Genomic DNA, 24,937 nt, shown 5'->3' on the forward strand with positions numbered 1-24,937 from the left:
TTTGCAGCATCATTTGGCTCTTCCTTTCAGAATGATTTCTCTGTAGCATGTGATGCCGTTTGATAGCATTTTACCCACAGCAGAACTTGTTTCAAAACTGGGAGTTAATCCTCTCCCACCCTGCTGCTGCTTTATCAACTACGTTTACATAATATTCTAAATCCTTTGCTGTCAATTCAGCAGCATCTTCACCAGGTGTAGATTCCATCTCAAGAAACCACTTTCTGTGCTCATCCACAGGAAGCAACTCCTCACCTAGGAAAGTTTGATCATGAGACTGCAGAAATTCAGTCACCTCCTCAGGCTCCAACAGTAACATCAAAGAACACGGACCACAGATCACCATCATAAATATAAACAGTCATGAACGAGTCTGAAGTACTGCGAGAATTACCCAAATGTGACCCGGGTACACAAAGTGAGAAACTGCTGTTGGAGACCTGGCACCAACATAACCCCTCAACGCAGGGTTGCCACAAAACTCTGCGAATCGCAATAACCTGAAGGACAGTAAAGCAAAGTATGCCTGTAAATGAAAATTTGGAAATGAAAGAGAATGAAAGACTGAACCACCCATAATTTCACTCCTCTAACACAGTCGCTGTTACCTTTATGCTTTCTTCCCATCTTCATGAGGGATACAGATTTTTTTTTTTTAATTTATTCATTTGAGACACAGAGATACAGAGAGAGAGAGAGGGAGAGAGCATGAGCAGGGAGAGAGGCAGAGGGAGAGGGAGAAGCAGGCTCCCCGCTGAGCAGGGAGCCCGATGCGGGACTCGATCCCCGGACGCTGGGATCATGACCTGAGCCGAAGGCAGACGCTTAACCATCTGAGCCACCCAGGCGCCCCGAGGGATACAGATTTTGTACATAATTGTACTCAGTGAATATGGGTTTTAATACTCCTTTGTTAAATTAACACTAACTACATTAAAAATACTTGTAGCTTTTTTTTTTTTTTTTTAAGATTTTATTTACTTATTTGACAGAGAGAGATACAGTGAGAGAGGAAACACAAGCAGGGGGAGTGGGAGAGGGAGAAGCAGGCTTCCCGCGGAGCAGGGAGCCCGATGCGGGGCTCGATCCCATGACCCTGGGACCATGACCTGAGCCGAAGGCAAACGCTTAATAAAATGCAAAATACTTTTGCTTATGCTAAGGTATAAAAGGGGAAGCCTGGGTGGCTTAGTCGGTTAAGTGTCTGCCTTCGGCTCAGGTCATGATCCCAGGGTCCTGGGATCAAGCCCCGCCTTGGGCTCCCTGCTCAGCAGGAATTCTGCTTCTCCCTCTCCCCCTGCGCCTCCCCCCACTCATGCTCTCTCTCTTTTTCTCAAATAAATAAAACCTTTAGAAAATAAATTTAAAAATTTAAAAAGAGCAATAATATATATACCTATGTCCCTAGCCCAGCTTGAGAAAGAGAACTTTACCATCCCCTAGATAGCTCCCACGGGCTCCTCCCTCATCCTCTTCTCTCCTCCCCCCACCCCCACTAGCCTGAATTTTTGTCTATGCTTGCTTGTTCTCATAGGGTTTGCCACATGCATGTGGATGTCTAAACACACTATCACTAGTTTTGTATGTATCTGAACTTTATGTAATTGGGATCAAGTTGCTCTTCTGCAACTTGATTTTTTTTCAATTTTATGTTTTCATTTTAATTCCAGTTAGTTAACATACAGTATTATATTAGTTTCAGGTATACGATATAGTGATTTAACAATCCCATACATCACCTGTGCTCATCGTGATAAGTGCACTCCTTCATCCCCATCACCTATTTAACCCATCCTCCTAACCACCTCCCCTCTGGTAACCAGGAGTTTGTTCTCTCTAGTTGAGTCTGTTTCTTGATTTCTCATTCAATCTCTCTTTTTCCCTTGGCTCATTTGTGTTTTTCCTTAAATTCCACATATGACTGAAATTATATGGTATTTGTCTTTCTCTGACTGCCTTATCTCACTCAGCATTATACTTTCTAGCTCCATCCATGTCACAAAATAGAAAACCCAGAAGTGAACCCAGAACTATATGGTCAATTACTCTTCAACAAAACAGGAAAGAATATCCAATGGGAAAAAAGACAGTCTCTTCAAGAAAAGGTGTTGGGAAAACTGGACAGCAACATGCAAAAGCAAGAAATTACACCACCTTATTACATTATACACAAAAATAAATTTAAAGTGGATTAAAGACCTAAATGTGAGACCTGAAACCATAAAAATCCCCTAAGAGTACACAGGCAAGTAACCTGTTTGACATCAGCCATAGCAACTTTTTTTCTAAACAGGTCACCTGAGGCAAGAGAAACAAATGCAACTTCCTTTTTTACTTAACAGTTGTGTTCCTGAGATCCTTCTTCTGTTGTCCTAGGCAGCTATGGGTCATTCAATTTTAACTGTGCAGCTATATAGCTGTATTCCATAGTGAAACCACACCACAATTTATACTGCAATTTCTATACATAAAATTATATTGTAAATATCATGTCACATTACTACATATCTTCAAAATAATTGTTAATTATAGTATAGTATTATGCTGAGAGAAGAATATTTTACTTTATAGTTACCCAACAGTTGGACATTAATTTTGTGTGTGTGTGTGTGTGTGTCTACTTTGTAAATAATGCATCAGGGAGCATCTTTGTCTAAATAACTTATTAAGTATAGTGTATTATTTCTTTCACAGAGGGAATGTGGGAAGATGGTCCACGGAAGTGGTATTACTGGATCAAAATGTATGAATAAATAATATGGCTCTTTAATATATTGTATAACTGTTTCACGATATTGCAACACCAATAGAATTGGGGATTACGATTAAAAATGTATTCTTTGGCTAATATGTTAAAATAGTATTTTGCTGGCATTTTAATCTACATATCTCTTATTACAAAATTGACCATTTCCCATATATTTGTATGGTACTGTACGTAGTCATCTATTCAAGTGTTCCAACAAGGTTTTAATTTTTGTAATTAGTATTTTTTAATTTGTTTGAGCTTGTCACAAAATAAAGATACTAATTCTGTCATGTTACTGCAGATCTTTTCCCAATCTACTGTTACCCCATTGGTTTTTTACATGAAGAAATCTTTGATTTTTTTTTTTTCTGTAGTGTGACTGACTATTCTTTTCCTGTTCTAGTGTTTTTCTTTTGTTTCTAAGCAATATTCAATTCTATAGATTTCCTATGCCTCTACATTTTGCACTTAATTGTTTAATCAATATGTAATTCATTTGGTGAAGTCAGAATGATTTTTTCCAAATTGCTAACTATGCATCAAAATTATTTATTGAATAATCTTTCCTTCCCCACTGATTCTGATGACTTCTTTATGATTTATCAAATTATTTATGCAAGGATCTGCTTCTGAACTGTCCTGGTTCACTTACCTCCTTCCTCCTCTTACCCCGGCATCACAGTGTTTTAATTACAAAGACTTCATTATGCATTTTAATATCTGGTAGTGCTATCTACTGTAATATCCAATAGATCTAACACCCTTCTCCTGTAGCCATTTCCGGAATTCCCCTGAGGTTCTCATCTACTTATTTTTCCATATAGACTGAAAACCATCTTGTGAAATTTTAAAAATCCTGATGGGACTTTGAGAAGAATGGCATTACACTCATGAACTGATTTCAGAAGTATCCAAAGCCTTAGCTGTTTGTTTTTTTCTTAAGATTTTACTTATTTATTTATTTTAGAGAGTCAGAGAGCATGTGAGAGAGAAGCAGGGGTAGGTAGGGGCAGTGGGAGAGGGAGACAGAGAATCTCAAGCAGACGCCACACTGAGCGTGGAGCCTGACACAGGGCTTGATCTCAAGACCATGAGATCATGACCGGAGCCAAAATCAAGAATCGGATGCTTAACCTACTGAGCCATCCAGGTGCCCCTCCAAATCCTTCATTTTTATCTCCCCGTCTAGAAGTAATCTCTTTAAGCCTTCTTGATCTACAACTAAGCAATCTGTAATGACAATTTTATCTTTTTCTTTACAGTATTTAGTCTCTAAAGTTACTACTTTCATAACTTTCTACGTTTGCTTTTTGTTTCGATCTTAGCCATATCCCATAATGCCTTTATTGGGGCCCCCCAAAAGTATAATGACAGTGGGCTGTATGAACTCAATCTTCCTTATCATATGAAGGAATGGTCATTTTATATACTTGTTTTTAAGCGGTTTGTAAAACTTAGAAGTTGAATTGACTGAAATGTTCTTCTGGAATTAATGAGATTATTGCATATTTTTACTTAAATAATTTATGTGAATCAAATGAAAATCTATATATATGAAGCCATTCCTGCATTCCATAACCTACTTGGGTATGGTGGAACATTCACATACCCTATTGTTGAAATCTACTCACTAGAATTTTATCTAAAATTGTTACATTCCTGAGAGAGACTGGTATACAGCTTCCCTCTGGGGGCTTGCCAGATTTGTTATCAGGGTCATGTTCGCTTAAAAAAAGAATCTGGAAGTTTTCCATCTTTTTTCTAAATCCTGGAACAGTTTGTATAACACAGAAATTACCTGTTCCTTGAAAGTTTAAAAGAACTTTCAAAGGCCTTTTTATATTTTAAAATATTCCACCTGGCACAGGTTTCTGTGTGTGTGTCCGTGTGGATATTACCATATTTGTATACATTTCAAATGACAGTAAGATATTGATCTCTAATGGAACAGGGAACAGTTTTAGGATAATTTACTGCCTTCCTTTCCCCATGAAAAAGAAGTAAATGCCCAAGAGGATAAAGTGCTAAGAAATAACCCATTTTCCCAGGCTTTCATTCTAAGAACCTCCCTTTTTAGAGTCCCAGAAGGGAGGTTATAGATGGTGGTCAGGGAATACTGAATGCTGACCCATCCACACTTCATTGAGGCTGACCAAGTCTGGCATCCACAACTTTACCACTGACATTTGGACTTAGGAAATCCAAGATCTGAAAAGAAAAGGAGATCACTAGTCTACCCAGGTCACCTTGAATTCTGTGGTAAAGGTCTTCCAATTTTGTAATCCACCAAGCCACCTGTAGGACACTGTACCTATTCCAAAGCAATAATTCTAAGGCTTTCTCTACTTACTGCAGGGCTCCTGGACCAATGACCCTGCAAGCACTTCAAGGGAGTCACAAATAAAGATTCCGAATTAATATGCACAGAAACTTTGTGTCCGTTCGTACCCCCCCCAACCCAAATTCATATGTTGAAATCCTAGCCCCCAATCTGATAGTAGTAGGAGGTGGGGCCTCTGGGAATCAACTTGGTTAAGATGAGTCACAAGGGTGGAGCCCCCCTGATGGGATTAGTGTCCTTATAAGAAGAAGAGTCTCCAGAGCTTCCTCTTTTCACAAGGGCTCAAAGAAGAGGTCAAGTGAGCACACAGCAAGATGGCGGCCACCTACAAGCCAACATTAAGAGGTCTCAGAATGAAACCTGCCTTGCCAACACCTTGATCTTAGACTTCCCAGCCTTCAGAACTGTTAGAAATAAATTTCTATTTTAAGCCACCCAGTCTGTCGTATTTTGTTATGGCAGCCCAAGCTGACTAAAGCAAGAGGGTTGGGGTAATGTCTGTCCAAAAGAACACTGAGCTACAGCTATACACACTGAAGAGCCTGCCGTAGAGAGAGAGAGACACCCGAATAGAAACAAGCGGTAAGGAGTCTGAACAAAGGTGGAGTGTCTACTAAAACAGGTGAGGACTGTGCTGTAGGAGCACATGTGAGAATATAAACAGGACTCAAACAGTGACACGGTGCCCAAGAATGAGGCTGTGAACAGGGCAGGAACTGCATATGTGGTGTGTTGCAGAACGGTCTGCTTTTTCTTCAGAAAGACACATCTTAGTTCATGTCCTTGTTCACAGAGGATCCATGAAATGTTAGAGGCCACTGACACATTAGGATTAGGTTACCTTTTGTGAGTCAGGGTGATGAGCATTCAAATAGCCTGGCAGGAAGGCATGGACCTCAAAACCCTCTTTGGCACTACGATTCTGTAATTCCATTCAGGATTTCACACAAGCATGCAAGCAGTTTTTTTCTCCCCCTCAACAATGACAGAGAAGTTGCTTTCACACCAGTCATGGCCTCACACAGAAGCTTAATCCCTGGCTGGAAGGCAAAACATGTTTGTGGCAAAGCCAAGCAAGCATGTGAAGTGAAGCAGAAAGAGGAATGTTTTATTACTGTTTTGGATGCCAGGGGTGGTTGGGTGTATGTTTGGGGTTTTTTAATGACTCCAAAAGACATCTTAAAAAGTCATACTCTGTTGGCAGCTCCAAGATGCAATTGTTACTACAAGTATTAACGCTTACCAGCGACTGACTGATGCACACACTGATTTTCTCACAAGCACCCTTTCCTTTCTGGGGCTTTTCACCAAATTAAGTTCTCTCTTTCTCTCCTTCCCTCCCCCCCACCCCCTCCCGTGTGAGTGTGTGTGTGCTTTCCCACACATAGAGGCATATACCACACAAGGAAAGGCCAAATCCAACTAAACATTTAGCATTTTTAGGGTCAAACTGTGGAAAAAGAAAAACTCTTGATATACCTTTTAATCGGAACGACTTAGGTACTGCAAGATTTTCTTTCTACTGGTAGAAAATTATACTAACAATTCTAAGTTAATGACTTGAGAGTAAACAGTTCCTTCTTTGTAAAATGAACTGGATTCATCAAGACTTGTGTTCAAGTGAATTTCTCCTCCTTTAAGTCAAAAAAAGACATGACTTAAGAGAACTCCTAGGCTCTAAGAGAATCTTCAAAAAAGTTGGATTTCCCCCCTACACTGCACATTAAGTAAATACCTCCCCATCTCCCCAGTGCTTGTTACCCACAGATTGCAGCACCGGGCCCAAATATGATGTAGTTTTTATAGGTGATATCAGAAAAAAAAAAATGTTCCTTTCTTGTATGATAATTGTGCTAATGTTAGATATTTCAAAACATCCTTCCACTAAGGATGGCAAAATAAGAAGTTGGTAGCCCTAGGCCAATCCCTCCCAATTTTTTTTGACAGTTTCTTCATCCAAGTGATCTATGTATGAGAACCACTTGTCTGAAACAAGGAATTTAGGGTCAATCGTCTAGTTATTACTAGTTCTCATCTAGTTACCACAATGGTGACCATCCTCAGGGCCAACAAACAACCTATAGAAAATTTAAGACTAATTGTAGTCAATATGCAGGGGAGAGAGTATGAAAACTTTTAGGCTCTATAAACTTGTGGTCTATAAGTTCCTGGTTGTTCTGCAAGTTTTTCCTCTATCTGCAGGCCCCTCATTGCACCCTACCCACCCCTCATTAACAAGTTATCTCCTCCTGGTTTTGAAACACAGGTGCTTTTAAAGCTTGAGGGTACCATTAATCTGGGAACCCCCAAATCAAGACACTTCACCCTGCTGAGATTCTGAGAAGTCGGCCTTATGGTACCAAAGGCTTTATAGAACAATTCACGGCATTTTGTCAGTTAAAATTAAACTGAAATAAATGCCCAAGACTAGCTTCTTGCTACTGCAGCATCTCACCCGATCCAAGTGATCCTAAAATCCATCCACCCAGAAAAGCCCAATGGCATGGCTGGTTTGGGAAGTCAAAGCTGAGGAGGGTCACTTGCTCTCTCCAGAGCCTCCAAACTGAGAACAAAGGCAAGAAAATCAGCTGGGATACGTCATTAACAGGCCTTCAACTATTTATAAAACTTTTCAACTAAGAATATGTTAATAAGTGACTGTAAAATGAAAATCCCCTTTTTTCCCAGGGATTCTATCTACCTTTAACTTAACTGTACGCTACCTAAAATTTTCTTTTATTAGATTTCCCCCAAAATGAATTCTAAAATAAGTACCATTCCAGAGGAAAAAAAAAAAATCCATAAACACTAACTTTTTTAATACCTTGATTTACCTCATCTCTAACTAAACTATTCAGTGACAAATAATATATTTGTTGTGAAGAGAGTTAATTTCCTAGATTATATGTGCACATAAACACATAAATGTGACAATATTTTGAGACACAGGATGCTAATAAAGGTAACATTTATTGGGCCAGCTACTGGGACACTGGACACTTCACTTGGATTACCTCAGTTAATCCTCACAACAAATCTATAAAGGAAGTACTATTCTTACTCCCATTCTATAGATAAGGTTTCAATGAGGAGATTCATTAATGTAATTTAATCCCCACTAACCCAGAATTTGAGTTCAGTGTTTACTCTGGCTATAAAAAGGTTGAATAAGCATATGAGAAATTAAGCAGAATTGCAGAAAGCATGGTTAACCTACTAGAAGAGCCTATGTTTTCAGACATACTGAAAAGCAGATGCTAATTGCAAGCCTTCCAGCAGGAACTGTTTGGGAAGGTTCTGTCTGAAATTATGCTGCCGTAGTTAAGATTCAGACTTTCACTAGTTAAAAGCAGGTTTCCTCTCACTGTTACTTCCAAATTAGGAAGTTTCTATAGATGACACAGTATAGTGGATGTCAGGTACCCATTTCCCTTCTTCCCCAGCAATACTCAGTTCTGTCCCCTCCTCCTCTTCTCCCAGCCCTGGTGCTTTAGGGAAAGCTTATGCACTCCCCCAGGTGAGGGACAGAGCAATCAGAAAAACCTCCCGCCCCTGCCAATCAATAGACGGCTTTCACCTGACTACTGGGATTGGCTGAGGAATGAGCACGTGGCTTAACTCCGGCCAATGAAATGCCAGGGTTGGCTTGCAGGGGATGGAATTCTGGGAAAGATACTTTCTCAGTCTTTTAAGGAGTTACTGGCAGGGATACTTCTTTCCTTCTGGCCAGAGGGATGCAACTATGAGCCGAGGAACTTCCGCAGCCATTCTGCCTCCCTGAGGATGAACTGACATCATGGAAGAGTGACAGAGAGATGGAAAGAAACTGGATGGTTGATGTCATGTTGAGCTATTTCACACCCACAATGCAGTCCATCCCATCCCTGAACTTTGCAGGTACACGAGTCCATTAATTAATTCCCTGTGCTGTGGGAGCCCCTTTGGTTTGGTTTTATGATGGTCACAACCCCAGAGGATCCAAACTGATAAATGAGGAAAAAAAGCACTAATTGACAGCTTTCTCCCCATGTGCTTGGATTTTACTTGACACTGTTTCTAAAATGTTTGAAGTGGTTTTGTGTTGGTTTTTTCCTTAAAATGTAACAGGTTTTCAAGAAACACTTTCAAGAATTCATGAGTGGCTTTGGGCAAGTCACCTGACTTTCCTGGGTCTTCCCAACTGTAAAAAGGATGAAGTTTGACTAGAGGAATTTTGTTGCTCCTCCCAGCCCTTACAGCCAACAGTTCTATGTGGCTGACCTTATAATGCAAAGTTTCACTTACTCCACCAAACAAAAACCCCTCTTTGGATAGAAACATCCTTTGTGATATAATTCAAGCAATCTGCATCTCTTGCTTGGTCAGCTATTTCCAATTTGCACCCCTATATCCCCCCTTCTGCAATCAGCTCTGTGCCCCCCAAGGGTCTGATCTCTGTGGACAGCATCAGTATGGCTCCCTGCCTTCTAGCTTCTGGCTGAGTGTGCCTAATGGGAGGCACCATCAGGAGATGGGAGAAAGGACAAGGGAGTTCGGTGAGGATATTTATTCTCTTGGCTCTTTCCCAGCTGTGTTGCTGAAGGTTGACTGCATCCTTCCACCAGAGAGAACCTTTCCATGGAGCTTCTCTTTCCAGTTCTAATAACCAATCCTTCCCTCTTTCTTTCAGGACTAGGCATGGTAACAGCTCCCCGATACCGCTAGCCCTGGGATACTTCCACATCCTGTGATGGGTTCTCTTAACCCTGCCTACACCACTATAAACAGTCCCTTCAGGGCAGTCTTTTGGATGACTCCATTTGAATACACCATCTGTTTCTTACTGGAAACCCAAGACGCGGTAGCTTAAAAATTAAATCAAAATCAAGCACAACAAAAAAGAAAACAGAAGCAATCAACTTTGAGTCTCACATAAGAGAGATGAAAAGTGTGGCCCTTGCCAAGAAAAATAACCTGCACATACCAAGAGAATCAAATTAGACACCCACCACCCTCCTTTCCCCGCTGTCACTGAGAATTGTGGAAAACAGCCATCCCTTGCTACACCAGGGTTTAAACATTTAAAAAAAAAAAGTCTGTGTATACACAAACTTACTGACGCTTCAGACAACTTCTGAGGGGGCCTGGCAGGGGAAATCCCAGCTATGTGCCCATTTTCTAGAGGGACAAACTGCTGAGCATGGAAGAGAACGCAGGGCTAGAGCTGATTTAAAACAAACAAACAAACAAACAAAAAGACCACTAGAAATGTCCCAGGGCCAGTTCAAAGGCTCCTTGGTCCAATAATCTGCCTCTTACAGACTCTGGGGGGTTTCTCAGAGCAGCCTTCTGTACTGCAATTCTCCAGAGAGGTCTAATCCCCCCTGAACACATCTAGAGCTACCATCCATGAATGTCCTTTGGCTCCCTCATATTCACAACTCTGCAAAGTCAAGAGAGACAAGGCACAATGCCCTCAGCCCCATTCCGAGTGATGCTGAATGTCAGTATGTGAATCCACTACCGCTGACCATTTCCCAAAGAAACTTTCCCAGCAAGTTATGAGTATCCAGGCCCACAGCAGCCTTCCTCCCCTTCTCGGGGCATTTTCCATTCCCCAGATATCCAAGGAATGCTTTCAAGGATCCCTTCATCACAAAACATTACACAGCAGCTACCTGTTTCAGGATTAAGAGGCTTAATCGTTCAGGGTCGTCCTGCTTCCATGTCTTCCTCCTTCAGCATCCGAGAGAGCCAGGGCCTGTAGGAGTGACCCAAAAAGCACATTCAGGATATTTGGCTTCAACATGGGAAAGATCCTATCGATCAGGAGAGAACGGAGAAGCAGCCAAGGATGGAGCCCTGAAGAATCCAACAGCAGATGGACCGGCCCAGGAGGAGGCCCCTGAAAGACTGCTGAGGAAGGTGCCCGAGGGAGAAGAGAATGTAGGAGAGAAAGTCACCCAGTGCCATTCTAGTTCCTCAGGCCTGAAACCCAGGAGTCACCGTGACTCCATATTGCCACACCCAATGGACACTTCACTCCTTATCTTTCTGGACTCTTTGCTACTTTTGACATTGGACAACTTCCTCTTTTTGCACCTCTGATTTCTCTTGGCTTCTTTCATTCCACAAATAAATCTCTCAGAAACTATTTCTTGAGCACCTACTATGTTCCAGGCCCTGGGACATTACCATAATACCATGCCCCTTATTTGTAGGGAGTTTGTAGACCAGTGTGAGGGAAGAAGATAAAAAATCTAAACAAATGTCAGGTGCTGATAAATGCTACAAAGAACAGTACAATGGGGAAGGGGAATAGGAAGGGTTGGGGTTGTGGGGGAGGGTCTCACTGAGAAAGTGACATTGTCACTGGAACCTGAAGAAAGTGAAGGATGCCCGAGGAGAAGAGTGTTCCGGGCAGAGGGAAGAGCAAGTGCAGATGTCCTGAGGAAGGAGCTTGCTTGGGATGATGTTTGAGGAAGCCATTCTAGCTAGAGAAAATTGGAGAAGGGCAGAGTAGAAGAAAAGGTCAAGGAAGAGGCTGGGCCAGGTCATGTGGACCCCGAAGGTCATTTCAAGGACTTTGTCTTTTATTTTGAGAGAGATGAAACACTATACGAGTCTTTTGAGCAGAAGAGTGATTTTTAAATGATCACTGAGGCTGTTGTGGGGAGCATGGTGTATTAGTCAGCTCGGGCTGCCATAACAAAGTACCACAAACTGGGTGGCTTAAATAGCAGAAACGTATTTTCTCAGTTCTGGAGGCCAGGAGTCCCGAGATCAAGGTGTCCACAGGGCCTCCCTCCCTCTGAAGGCGCTAGAGAAGGATCTGTTCCTGGCCCCCCTCCCAGCTTCTGGTAGCTCCTGGGCTTGCGGCAGCAGAGCTCCAATCTTCACACAGGGGAGTACTCCCCGTGTGAGTGCGTGCTTCCTAATTTCCCCTTATTATAAGGACGCCAGTCATACTGGTTAGAGACCCACCCTACTCCAGGATGACCTCATCTCAACAGCTAATTACATCCACAATGACCCTATTTCCAAGTAAGGTCATATTCTGAGATACTGGGGGTTAGGACTTCAACAAAGGAATTTGGGGGAGATGCAGTCCAACTCATAACACAATTCAGTCCCCATAATAGGTGAATTCTAGAAAGGCAAGCAAGGGTGGAAGTAGGGAGACCAGTTAGGAAGTCATTGCAATAATCCAAGGAGAGAAGCTGCTGGCTTGGACCAAAGGGGTGGCGGTGGAGGTAAATGAGAAGGGGTGAGTCTGGATGTATTTTGAAGAAGCCGCTGACATCATTTGCTGGTTGGTAGACTGGATGTGGAGTGTGAGGGAAAGCGGGGAGTCACGGTGACTCCTGGGTTTCAAGCCTGAGGAACTAGAATGGCACTGGGTGACTTGACAGGAGGCAGTTCCTGTGGAAGGCGGGAGCCCTCTGCAGCAAATCCAACTAGGTCCCTTCCCTGGGCCCAGCACACCTCCCACAGGCAGAAAGCAGCCCGAGTGGGCTGTGTCAACTAAGGAGCAAAACCTGAGGGCAGATTCTTTCCAGACACCTGTCTCTAAGGGGAGGAGAAAAGGGAATGAGAACTAGAGAGGGTGAAGGTTTGGGGTTTGGTTTCAGCCAGCTGAAACCCCAGCCAGGGGGTGAGGTCCCAGGAGCTACAGGAGATGGGGAGGACTCATGTACAGGAAGAAGGTTCTCTCTGGCCAGGAGGAGGGATGCGTCCATCTCTGAGTGGAAGGAAATCAGGTTGGGATGAGCCACAATGTCAGTACCCACAAGGGAGCAGAGGCAGGAACCTGAGTGGGCTCAAAGCTGAGCTGTTTGGAATTTGTCAATGAATAAATGAAGCCAGGTTGTCTCCTGAGTGAAGAAGGGCAGACAGGAGCTCGACAGGGGGCGCGGTGTGGAACATTCCACTAAGGGGAATCATGCAGGTGCTGGGGCAGCCCTAAAACCGGGAGCCTCTTAAATTTTATGCCCTCAGTGTCTCACCTGAGGGCGTGGTGGCCAGTGGGGACCAGGGCTGCAGAGAGAGCTGGCTGCTGGCCAGCAGCACTGAGGGCCCAGCTGAACCCAGAAGCCGTGGTTTCACGGACACACAATCCGCAGGGCTGTGGGGGTTCTGGACAGGCCCTCAGCAGCCTGATTAGGAGAGTCTTCCCTACACTGAATCCGGAGGCCCCAACAGGCTCCGTCCACTTCTGTCAAGGCTGCATCACTGTCCCAGGCTCTGGGCCCCTAGAAAGCCCTCTGAACACTCCCCTGACGCCCCACAGGTCACAAATTGGGCCTCATCCCCCACAGGACGACTCAGACTCCACTGAGCACCGGCCACAACGTGTGTGCTTGCCACCACACAAGCCAAACCCTCACACGACCATCCTGTGAAGTGTTATTAGCTTCCACACACAGACGATGAAATGGAGATTCAAGAAATTAAGTAACCTGCTCAAGGTCACATGGGCAGCAAGGGGCAGAGCTGGGGCTTGAAACCTTTCATTTCTCGGTCTTCCTTTCTATATTCATGTCAACCACCCCAGCCCAAGCCTTCAAAGTTTCTCTCCTAAAATTCAACAGGATAGATGTGTTCTTACTCGTCTCCCGGCATTCCCCGTTTCCAGGGCAGCCAGCCAGGTGAGCCTTCCTACAGCACCGTTTTTACCTAGCCCCATCCTGTTCAGTTGGCTTTGACAGCTCCCGAGGCGGGAAAATTTCCAATTCCACAGCCATTCCTTGGGATCCTTCACAAACACTTCTTCAATCTTGTTTCCCACAGGCACCCTCTGCTCCACCCCATCCGGTACGCCCCTCCCTTTTCCAGGCCCCTCAGGCCCCAGGGCCCCACACCTTCCTCCCCCTGCAGCCCTGCCCCTCTCACCCCTGGCTCTTGGCCCTCTCCTGCAGCCCACTGAGCGGCACCACCCCAGCTTCTTAGCCCTCCCCGCTGTTCTGAGCCCACTGCATTTCCCTTCCCTGTAGACTGCAAACCCTTTGAGGGTGAGTGATATTTGTGTTGAAAATGCTTGGAATTATCCATTGCTCAACATAGGGTCTCTTAACTGGTAAACATTGCTTGATCTACAGAAAAATGCTGATGAAGCGCAGACGATACGGCTGTAGAAGTTTTTCAGAAAATAGAAGAGAACTGGAATGGGCAAAAGAAGGGACACAGGGCCGTCTTGAAGTTTCTGGAAGTGTACTCATTGTTCCTTTGCAGGAGCACCCGGAGTGTGGCATCCTGTAAGAGCTATCCCAGTGAGAAGGAGAGCGCTAGATTTAGCTCCCCCTCCTCTTCCTGCTCCCACATATCCAAGGTCTTGGCATCCTTCCTTAGCTACCCCTTCACATGCTTTCATAGACATAGAAAGATATCATCTCTTCTTCCCTCTTCAAGGGAAGAGCTTGAGATGTGAGAAATCCAGCTCAGTGGGGCTTGTGGTGACCAGAGGAATGGTCAGTGCCAGGTGGCCAGAAGGAGGAAAAAGGATACTCCATTTCTGGGGAATTGGGAGTTGGCCCTAACCCATTTCAGTCATCAGCCACAGACCACACAGTAATTCTGGGCTTCGTGGGGTCCCAGGGAGAGGATGAATGGGAAAGATCAAAGTCAGCAAAACACTCAAGGGCCATCAAATCATACCCCGTACGGAGAGAACGGGCAGCCCCTGAATAACAAGATCTGGGAGAAAACTACAGGGGTCAAGGTGATGCTGTCTGCCAAGAGTTCCAATAAGAAATCAAGATCTCCTCAAACCGGTGGAACCAAAGGCTCAGGGGGTTCCTCATGACATAGTTGAAATAAGGAGCTCTCGAGTCAGGCCTGGGGTCCAATCCTGACTTTGTCACCCAGGGGCTGGCCAATCTTAGGCTGGTCACTTAACCTTTCTGAGCCTGGGTCCGCATGAGCTGCTCTGAGGCCTAAATACAACACACGTATAAAAACATCTAGCACAGTGCCTGGCTTTATATAAGGGGCCCAGTAAATGTTGCCCCCCTCCCTCCTCCCAGCCTTCAAACCTCACAGCTCTCACCCGTGGATAATGAGAACAAGAACAGAGGCTACCGGGCACTTCCCAGAGAGAAGGTCTGCAAAGAAAGATGGCAACCGTCAGCAAAAGGAAGGAGAACAAAGGGGCCACCCCACAGCCTCTAAGAGAGAAGCGCCGGACCTCTGTGAACGCCCGGGTTTCAAAACACAACAAAGCTTCGAGCCTCAGACCATACCCAAACAGGAAGTTTGTGACAAACTTAGAAAACATGCAGGCACGGCTGAAAGAGGTTCCACACCCCTCAGCAAAGATGAAAACCAGCACCTTGAGGGGGTCCGTGTGGCATAAAGGAGCGCGTCCGTTCGGCCTTCCCAATGCACAAAACTCTTCCTGGGCATCAGGGAGCACCCTGCCTTGTGTTCCTCTTCACCTCAAGCACGTGGCCCAAAGCCCACGGAGCTGCTCTGGTTTTCCAAAGCCGGGGTCTGGCAACTGCTCCCCACTCTCTGCCCTTGCCCTATGTCCGCAGGCGGTGAGGACAGCGGACACCCTGAACAGCCATGGCCGGGGTGGGGGGGGCAGGGGACTTAGGTGTGTGGGGTCACTTCTCAGCCGGGAGAAGTGAGCACAGAAAGAGGAAGTGATGTGTGGAGGTGCCCGGCCAGTGGATGTTTCATCAGCACCCACCCCCCGCACTTCACCGTGGGGTCATCAGGCTGCCATTTTCCCGCTCTGAAATGCTGCCTGGCCCTAACATTTGCATTTGCACCGTTCACACTGGCGTGCGCACCATAGCCTCAATTCACGTGTCTGTAAGTGCAAAGAGGGACTCGCCTAACCTCCCCCATTTATGTCCCATGTCCCCACCTACAGTGCAAACCAGGAGGTCTCTTCCCCAGAGTTCACAATCACCCAGCACCTGTGGGTGGAGCCCTGATACCAGACCACATGCTTGGTGAGTGTACGCCACACAGTACTCCATTTCGACTACCTCACCGCCTACCAGGCTGTGTGCCTCTTGTCTTGACACACCCTCAGCAAACAGGTCCCCGCTTCCAGCCCTCCCGGGTGGAAGGCCCAAGCATAAACTCGGTCCCCTGATGATCAGCCTCACTGCCCACCCCCTCCTTGGCACCTCCGGCAGTGGTTTCCCCACCTCCCCAAGTTAGGTTCCTTTAAAAAAAAAAAATGACTCATTTAGGAAGAGACAAAACCAGAAACTTCAATGGTAAAGATAAAACAGCACCAAGTCTCTTTCAACATCCCCCTACTCCATGCAGAAATTAGATCTGATAAAGACTCCCCAGACTGGACCTCTTAATTCGGAACTTACGGTACATACAATTCTAGTGAAAACATTTCCAGTAATGTCTCCTTTCTGAACTTTTCAGGGTCGTCTTCTTCTTCTTCTTCTTTTTTTTTTTTTTTAAGATTTATTTATTCACTTTAGAGAGAGTGGGCAGGGGCAGAGGGGAAGGGAGAGAGAAACTTTAGCGGACTCCTTGCTGAGCCCAACACAGGGCTTGATCTCACGACCCTGACGACCCCGAGATTGTGACATGAGCTGAAACCAAGAATCAGACGCTTGACCGACTGCGCCACCCAGGCGCCCGCAGGGTCTTCTTTATAAATGGAAGTGGACTCAGGCCTCTAGTCAGTAGCTTTTTCAAAATGAGAGAATGAGAAAGTAAAGTCCATGCTCTCAACTCCTGGCACAAAAATTAATTGATGGTTCACTTATGTTTATGATTCCAACTCACTGGGCAAAGGACGCTGGCATTGTATCACTGGTCTACTGAGAATCATGGGGAGTCTTCCTTAGAAAGTAAAACTTCTTGGTAGGTAACAAGTTTATATAACATTGCTGCACAGTGTTTGAAAGGAATAAAATTATATAATACCATACATAGAACTGTAACATTTTGGGGCTAAAATGAGCAAGTAGGAGAATCCTAACCCAGGGGTTCTCAACATTGGCTGCATTAAAAAAATTCCTAGGCCCCACCCCCAAAGATTCAGACACCTTTGGGCTGGAATGGGGCTCTGGGATTGGGTATTTTTAAAGTTCCCTAGTGATTTTAATGTGCATCCAGGATTGAGAACCACTGATCCGCTGCAGATAAGAAAACCGAGATCTAAACAAATTAAGGTACAGTCCAAGGCTGCATAGCCAGAGACAAAACCAGAACCAAATGTGACATTGACAACTCCCCATCCAGTTCTATAGTCTCGCTCAGATTCTTAGTATTCAAAGATTTGTCTGAGACTTTTTTTTTTTTTTTTTAGTTTGGGGGACTAACACAGAGTTACCAACTTTTTGTTTTGTCAAGCAAGGGTATTTTTATAAATATCTACCAATTACTGTCACTGCTTCCTGACAGGTCTCTTGCTCATTTGCATCCCTGCCACCCTCCCTACTCCAATCCCCGCCCAGGAGGTAAGATTTGATAGTATCTGGCCCTGGCCTGCAGTCTCCCTCACCTCCACTCACCCTGCTCCTCCCCGACATCCATGTGACAAACCCAAACAAAAGCCAGGCCTCAAAAATTTGCCTTCTCCTCCTTTCCCCAGCTCTGCAATATCTATTTCTGAAAGCCACTTCACTAACTACAAACTACTTCTCAGTCCCTCCAAACCCACCCTTCACCTTCCTCCTGACACGTGACAGCTAATATTTGCACAAGTTACAACAACCAATATTTCCAGTTTGTCATTTCATGCATCTTATCCCTTCCACATTTTTCCCTAATCAAGGATATACTGGAAACTTTTAAAGAGGACTACCTCTGAGGAATAGAATTAGGGGTGAGGAGAGGAGGGCAAGGGGAGTTCTCTTTATCCCCTTCAGTTTTAATTTGGGGCAAGCATTTGTTTTTTTTAAAGGGACAAATCTCTCTCTCTCTCACACACACACACACACACACACACACAACCAGGTTACAAAATATATCTACAAATACCATCTAAGTGGTTTGCTTCCACTCTAAGTACAGAAAATCGCCTGGGGAGTCTCCCTACCCAAGTTCTAAATGGAAATGTCTGGGTGGATGGATGATGGGTGACATTAATTTCAGTTCCCTTTCTTCTTTGCTTATCTTTATTATGTTTTATTTATGTAACGAAGGAATAATGAAAGTTTAAAACCCGAACCTAAGCATTATCTGATCTCTGAAACCTACACAGCATTGAGAAGCAAGGCGTCAGAGCAGGTCCCAGTCTGGTACGTAGAAAATCTCCTTTTTGTAAAATGAAAGCTGTCTCTCTCCAGGACTGAGCCTACCACTGTAACTGACCCCGAGCCACACCCAGGCCCTGCCGGTCCCCAAGAAGAGATGCACAAGAGGTGCCTTAGGCCAGCTGTAGAGCTTCTTCCGGGACCCGTCTGGACTCCTCAGCTTCATCTCCCCCTTCTCCCTGAATTTCAGCCCCATGGATCAGTTGTCTCACCTGAGTGTCTCCTCTGGCCCCTGCTTCTAAGCTTCCACCTAGGTTGTGTCACCAACCCCTACTGGTTTCCTTCCTGAGTCTCTGCCAAGGCAAGCAGCCACGCCCACTCCCAAGGAACAATCAAAATCATAACTTCTAGATCAGGAGCCCAGAAACTCCTAAGATGGAGTGTAAACTATGGAATTCTCCACAGTCCCCAATGCTCCCTACTGTCTAACAAGTCCATGAAGAGGGGTGAGAGTATCTTCCAGGCAGAAAGAACCAGGAGCTCAAAGGCCTGGAGGTCAGCGGAGGTGTGGTGTGTTCAGAGAAGGAAGGGGCATTTGGTGATGTCTGGAGCATCTCCTAGCATGTCCAAGACCCAGCAGAGAGAAAAATCCAAAGAAACTAAACACCAAAATGTATAAGAGCTAGCAAAGAGAGGCCCAACCAAAGGGTTTTCATCCTTCCAACTGCTTGCCCACAATTCACTCTACCCTTCCAATGTCTAGTTGGGTCTAGGCCAACAGGAGTGGGTGGAGAAATAGGACTAGAGAAAAAAGAAATGAGATTAAGCAACACCATACAGAGGAAAACTGAGGTCCTCCCAGTGCAACATCAAATCTTCCTAAGTGGCTCTGGGTGACTCTTGAGGTGTGTGGGGGACATGGTGCTTAAGCCTCTCCTGAGGTCAGCCCCAAAGATGAAGGATGTTTGCCAATTATTCAAACTTCTGGGACCTTCAAGAGACATTTTTTAAGAACTCTGAAACTTCAAAACTGCTGAAACACAGACTAGCCACAGACCTAGATGCCTCTGTGGCCTGTGTGAGGCCTTTTGGGAAATACTCATGGAAGCCACCAGGCCAGCACCACCTCCTATCCCATAAGAAGGAAGCCTTCAATAATTTTGACTCCTCAAATGTCCACCTCCATGGTGCCTGAGTCTTAGCTAATGGTATGCTCATCTGCCCAGGGAGAAAATACCGCTTTGCAGAAGTGTTGTGCTATTTTAGGAAGGGGTATGTGCCTATCTTCTCCTCCTGTCCCCCAAACACTCAACTAGACCCTAAGCTCCTACTGGGCTCTGTTCTAGCTTCTTTTCTTTCCTTTTAAAAAAAAATCCTCCCTGTTGGCTTTCAGTGGGCATTTACTAACTGAGTAGAAAAACAATCCTCAGATCCACTGGTTCCTACCATGTGACCCCTTTCCCAGGGTGACAGCCATCACTGGGCTCCATGACCGCTTGCTCTGAGGAAATTCCTTCCGGCTCTGGAGTGGTAATGGCTTGCTTCCTCCTGCCCCCACCCCTCCCCATCCCCCGGGTATTGGTCCATGGGCACCAGACTACCACGCTGTTTCCCTTAACCCTACAGTTCCATGAATAATTACTTTATTAAAGTCTATTCAATTCAACCATTTGAGTGAGTGGAGAGTTCAAAAAAAAACTCAGGACCTAAGACCTATCAATGAAAATTGGGAGTCTTCTTGGAGATTGAGGAGAGGCACACACTCAAAATAGCCGGATAATCCCCTGAGGATATGGTGGATGTTACCTGTCATGGATTGCTGAAGAAGAGGTATAGCGGGCTGTAGGTTGGAGAAGGTCTCACAGAGGAAGTGAGATCTGAGCTGGATCCTGACAATGGGTTCAACTGGGTCAAGTGGAGAGGAAGTAGGAAGACCATCCCAGGCAGTGGGACCAGCACACATGTGGCACTGACCACAGGGTGGGGAGGCCCCCACTGCAGAGGAATGAGACCGTGCGGCACTGAGAGGTCACTAATGTGTGTTCACGAGTCAGACAGAACTGCTCAGAGCCCAACTCTGCCTCTTGTTAGCTATGCCACTGGGCAACCTACTGGCTCTCTCAGTCCCATGACCTTACCAGTAACATGGTGAAGATGAGGATAACAATAGTGCCTACCTGCTGGGGTCACTGTAAAGATTTATTGAGGACGTGCATAAAATGCTTAGGATGCTCAGTGCCTGCCATCAATGAATATGATCTGTTTTTCTTGCTATAGTCAAAACTACCCAATGCCCATCCTGCTGATGTAATTCCACTTTCTGCTTGATAACAGCCATGATTCAGGAAGGAGTGAACACTGGTTGACTGGTCACATGCTGACTAACCTAAGAAATGTAGGAGTCAGCTAAGCATTAGAATGCCCAGGCAGCCAGGGTTGGGTCTTCTCCACTTGACACACACACACACTGTCCTCTGCTCTGATGGGACCAGAGACCGCATCAACAGGGCTCCCCAGGCTTCCAGGTGGATTTGGATAAAGGGAAAGCATTTCTTTCCCTCTTCCTTTTACCTTGCCAGTTTGGCAGTAGCTGTATCCCTTCAGGATCATGGCTATTTTGGGGGGCCCCTTCTCTAGAGTTCCCTCCTCCCAGCCTAGGGGAGGTAGGTAACAGCTTCCCACTATGGCCAGCCCTAGGGTGCCCCTTATCCTTTGGCTTGTCTAACTCTGATCTCACTTCTCTAAATACTCTTCATTAAAGTCTCTCCAGCTAAACCCTTGGCATGTGCCAGCCATCTCATGCAGCCCTGTCTCATGCTCACTTCCCTCCTCCCCACAGAGGCAGAATGTAAATGGCAGTGTTCACGATGGAAGCACCAATGCCTTTTGCCCATGAGCAATCATATGGGAATTTAACATCCTTAGGAATCTGGGTAAAACCCAAGAGGCTCAGGGAAAAGCAACTCTCCTAGCCCAGGCAGGGTATATTCAAAGGCCCTGTGCTCCTCCACATCCATCATACAGTGGAGCCTCTCTGGATGTGCCCCTCCAAATCCATCACACAACGGAGCTACAACAAAGTGACAGCATCTAGATTAGCGCCTGACACACAGTAGGCACTCAATAACTATGTGTTCATGCAGGTCCTCTGACTAAGGATGGAAGTCTGAAATCTAAGAGGTCATTCAGGAAAGGATACTCCATGGAAGCCTCAACTGCATGCTTGGGTAAGCAAGCATGGGTTGCTTGGGTAAAATTTACCCTGGAGATGCCCTTTGTTCATCATCTCACGTGACAGGAAGTTCTGCGATACCCCCGTGTGTGGGCAGCAGGCTTCAGACGTCAGTCCCTCACACCACAAATGCTATTCTCTTATCTCTTATCAAATCATTCCTAAGACTTGTAATCTCCCCAGCATCTCTCTTACTGATTCTGTTACTCCCCACTCCCTCGAAGGACCAAACACAGTCATGGTTCAGTGCAGTTCAAGAGCATTTAAGTGATGGGGCACCTGGCTGGCTCAGTCGGTTAAGCATCCAACTCTTGATTTCAGCTCAGGTCACGATCTCAGGGTTTTGAGATCAAGCCCACCGTTGGGCTCGGTGCTGGGTGTGGAGTCTGCTTCAGATTCTCTCCCTCTCCATCTGCCCCTCCTGCCCATGCTCTCTCTCTCAAATAAATAAATCTTTAAAAAAAAAACACCACACATTTAAGTGCTTACCATGTACAAGCACTGTGTCAGGCATTGTAGATCCCAAGATGATTTATTTTTTAAAGATTTTATTTATTTGACACAGTAAGAGAGGGAGAGAGAGAGCACAAGTAAGGAGAGGGCCAGAGGGAGAGAGAGAAACACACTCCCTGGATGAGCAGGGAGCCCGATGCAGGACTCAATCCCAGGATCCTGAGATCATGACCTGAGCCAACGCTTAACCGACTGAGCCACCCAGGCGCCCCGAAGATCCAAAGATGATTAAGAGAAAGATCTCAGAATCCAAGAGCCACAAAAAATATGAAGAAAGAGTGTTTAATACTGACTAAAGGGGATTCTCAAAGAGCTAGAGCTTGAGCTACACTGGGTCCTGAATGATGGGGCTATGACAACGGGGACAGAGGGGAAGGCAGCAGGATATGTGAGAGGGACAGGGGAGGAGGAGTATCCCTGGGCAAGGACAAACAGGACTGAATCGATAGGGACAAGAGCAGAAGCGCTAGGCAAGGGGTTTGTCTCAAATTGGGACCATCTGATTCAAGAACCAAGCACATTAACAAAGCAGAAATGAGACCTGACTGGAAAGATGTCTTCCCCACCCAGCGGTCCTCCACAAATTGTCCCCTTACCCTCCCCTCCACCCCCCAGCTGGGAAAACAATAAAGGAAGCTGGAGGTCCTGGGGCAGAGACCCTTGTCCTGAAGGGATGTTTCTCAGCCTGCCACTCCCCCACTGCTAGCCTGGCCCTGCCTTGGGGTCAGCCGGCTCGGTGGGCAGAAAGGGCACCTGGCCACCCCTGGCTCCAGAGCCACTGAGCACCCCGACCCCATGAAAATGAACAACCTTCCACACTCGGCTTGCTCTTACTTGGAATTCTAAAATTAAATGTTCACTCCTCTTACCTAAAAGCTTTCTCCCTTTATAAGCTAATATGCAAATACCTTGGATGAGGGCTAAGTCTTAGCAGCCACAGATCCGCTTAGCATGAATGCTTCCAGACGATCTTTCCTGGAAAACAGGCTTTGTATGAGGGATGCCCAAGAGATTATCTGTGGCTGAAGGGGAGGCAGGAAGAAGAGGGAGGGGCCCATGGAAGGAGAGAAGGCCGCTCTTGCGCTGAACCCACAAAACCCACCAAGGGCAGAGGGTAGAGAGTTCAAGTCCAAGCCTTCAAAAGACCTTTATTTTCATGTTTTTTAAGAAACTGAGATATAACTCATGAACTGTAAAATTTACCCTTTAAACTGCACAGTTCAGTGGTCTTTTAGCATAGTCACGAGGTTGTCCAACCTTCGCCACTAACTTCAGGATTATTTTCATCACCCCCCAAAAAACCCCCATACCCACTAGCCATCACTCCCCACCCCTCTTCCCCTGGCAACCACTTTCTGTTTCTATGGACTCGCCCATTCTGGACATTTCCTATAAATGAAACCATACAATATGTGGCCTTTTGTGTCCAGCTTCTTGCGCTTAACATGATGTTTCCAGGGTTCCTCTGTGTTGTAGCACACACCAGTACTCCATCCCTGATTATGGCTAAATCATACTCCACTGTACAGATATACCACATTTTGTTTATCCATCAAAGGACTTTAAAGGGCAAAGCAAATGATGCATCTGCAGAAAGGAGCTTCCAGTATCCTTGGGGCTGCTTGGGCAATGCAACCATTTCTAAACCATCGTCCTCTGAGCCTCCCACCGGCACCCAAGGACACTGCCCAAACCCTCCCCACTATACACACATGATTTCCCAAACACAGAGTGCCTCAGGCCAGAAGCTATGAATCTCACCACAGGCCATGACAGCGACACCTCAAATTCCTTCTGAGGAAACTTGTCGTGACCCGTCAAATGTGTTTTATACATCTCTATGGTCCTGGGAATGGAAGATGGAAGAGCAGAGCCAGCCACAAGGGCATGTGACCGGTGTAGGTTTAGAGGGCCCCACAGTTGACTGAATGCACTACTGTCGCCATCTTGAAAGTCTTCATCTTTAAACAAGGGGCCCTGCATTTTCATTTTGCGCTGGGCCCAGCAAAGTATGTAGCTGGTCCCGGGCAAGAGGCTGGGGTTTGGTAGGGGGTTGAAACTTGACAGTCTCCCCAAAGAGACTGCTGTATGACAGCAGCTTACGGAGTCAGGTTGGGGTGCCGGGGAGAGAGACGGCAGATAAATGGGGAAGAGGTGCCAGATCTACATGGGTGCTGAAAACCCAGTGTCCAAACTGCCCAAGACCAAGCCTTCCTACGCTGACGGCTGAGCAGCTGGCTGATAAAAAGCCGCCCCGGAACAGCCCGACTAGTTGAAAGTAAACGTGGTAAGTCAACGCCGTACAGACTCAGACTGTAAAGCAGGGGGACTCAAACTGAAACTTGTTTGATCTTGTAATCGCTTACAGGTTAAGACCAAGAAGAAGAAAGAAAAAAAAACCCCACACTTACTACAGTAACTGGCACTGAGAACACTTTTTAACATTTACTTTTTTTTTTTTTTAACTGTCACCTCTATTTCCAGCATTATCAAGGAAGTCATGGTTTCACCAAAAACCCGGTATTCGATCCAAAGAGCGTCAGAGTACTGCTGTCAGTATGGAGGGGAGCCTTAGGAACAACCCATCCGCATGAATCCCCAGGAGCCTTGACCCCCCTCCGCCAGGTTCAGTCCAATTCTTTTATTTTATAGATGAGGAAGCTAAGCTGTGAGAGAGGAAGTAACTAGCCAAGGCCACCCACAAAAAGAGGCAGGACCAGAACCCGGGAGCTTTCAGCTTCCCCTTCCAACCTCCCAGCTTCATGAGTCCAACCAAAATTCATATATTGGGTGCATGCGTCCTGGCCCCCAATCTGCTCCTGGATCCTCAACACAAATCTTGGGGTACTTGTCTTTGTCCTTGCGAAAAGGGAGTCTCTCTGGTCGTGCAGCTAAGTTTAAGACTTATAAGCCCCAAGGGAGAAGAGGCAGCTTCCTTCCACCAG

The 24,937-nt window shown here is 45.7% G+C and overlaps 1 protein-coding gene across 20 annotated transcripts in view; it reads right to left on the reverse strand.

Annotated features, from left to right (window-relative positions):
- TRERF1 (transcriptional regulating factor 1) overlaps positions 1-24,937 on the reverse strand; it is a 200,785-nt gene that overhangs the window by 109,529 nt on the left and 66,319 nt on the right. For 15 of the 20 annotated variants that reach the window (XR_014147661.1, XM_081828239.1, XM_081828241.1 and 12 more), the window contains one exon: positions 10,748-10,830. The exons of the other annotated variants lie outside the window; for them this stretch is intronic. The gene's annotated coding sequence lies outside the window, so the exon portion shown is untranslated. The remainder of the gene's footprint in view (positions 1-10,747; positions 10,831-24,937) is intronic. 20 annotated transcript variants of the gene reach the window in all.

The sequence above is a fragment of the Leptonychotes weddellii genome, chromosome 8 (assembly GCF_054177405.1).
Source record: "Leptonychotes weddellii isolate Sample4059 chromosome 8, ASM5417740v2, whole genome shotgun sequence".
NCBI lineage: Eukaryota > Metazoa > Chordata > Mammalia > Carnivora > Phocidae > Leptonychotes > Leptonychotes weddellii.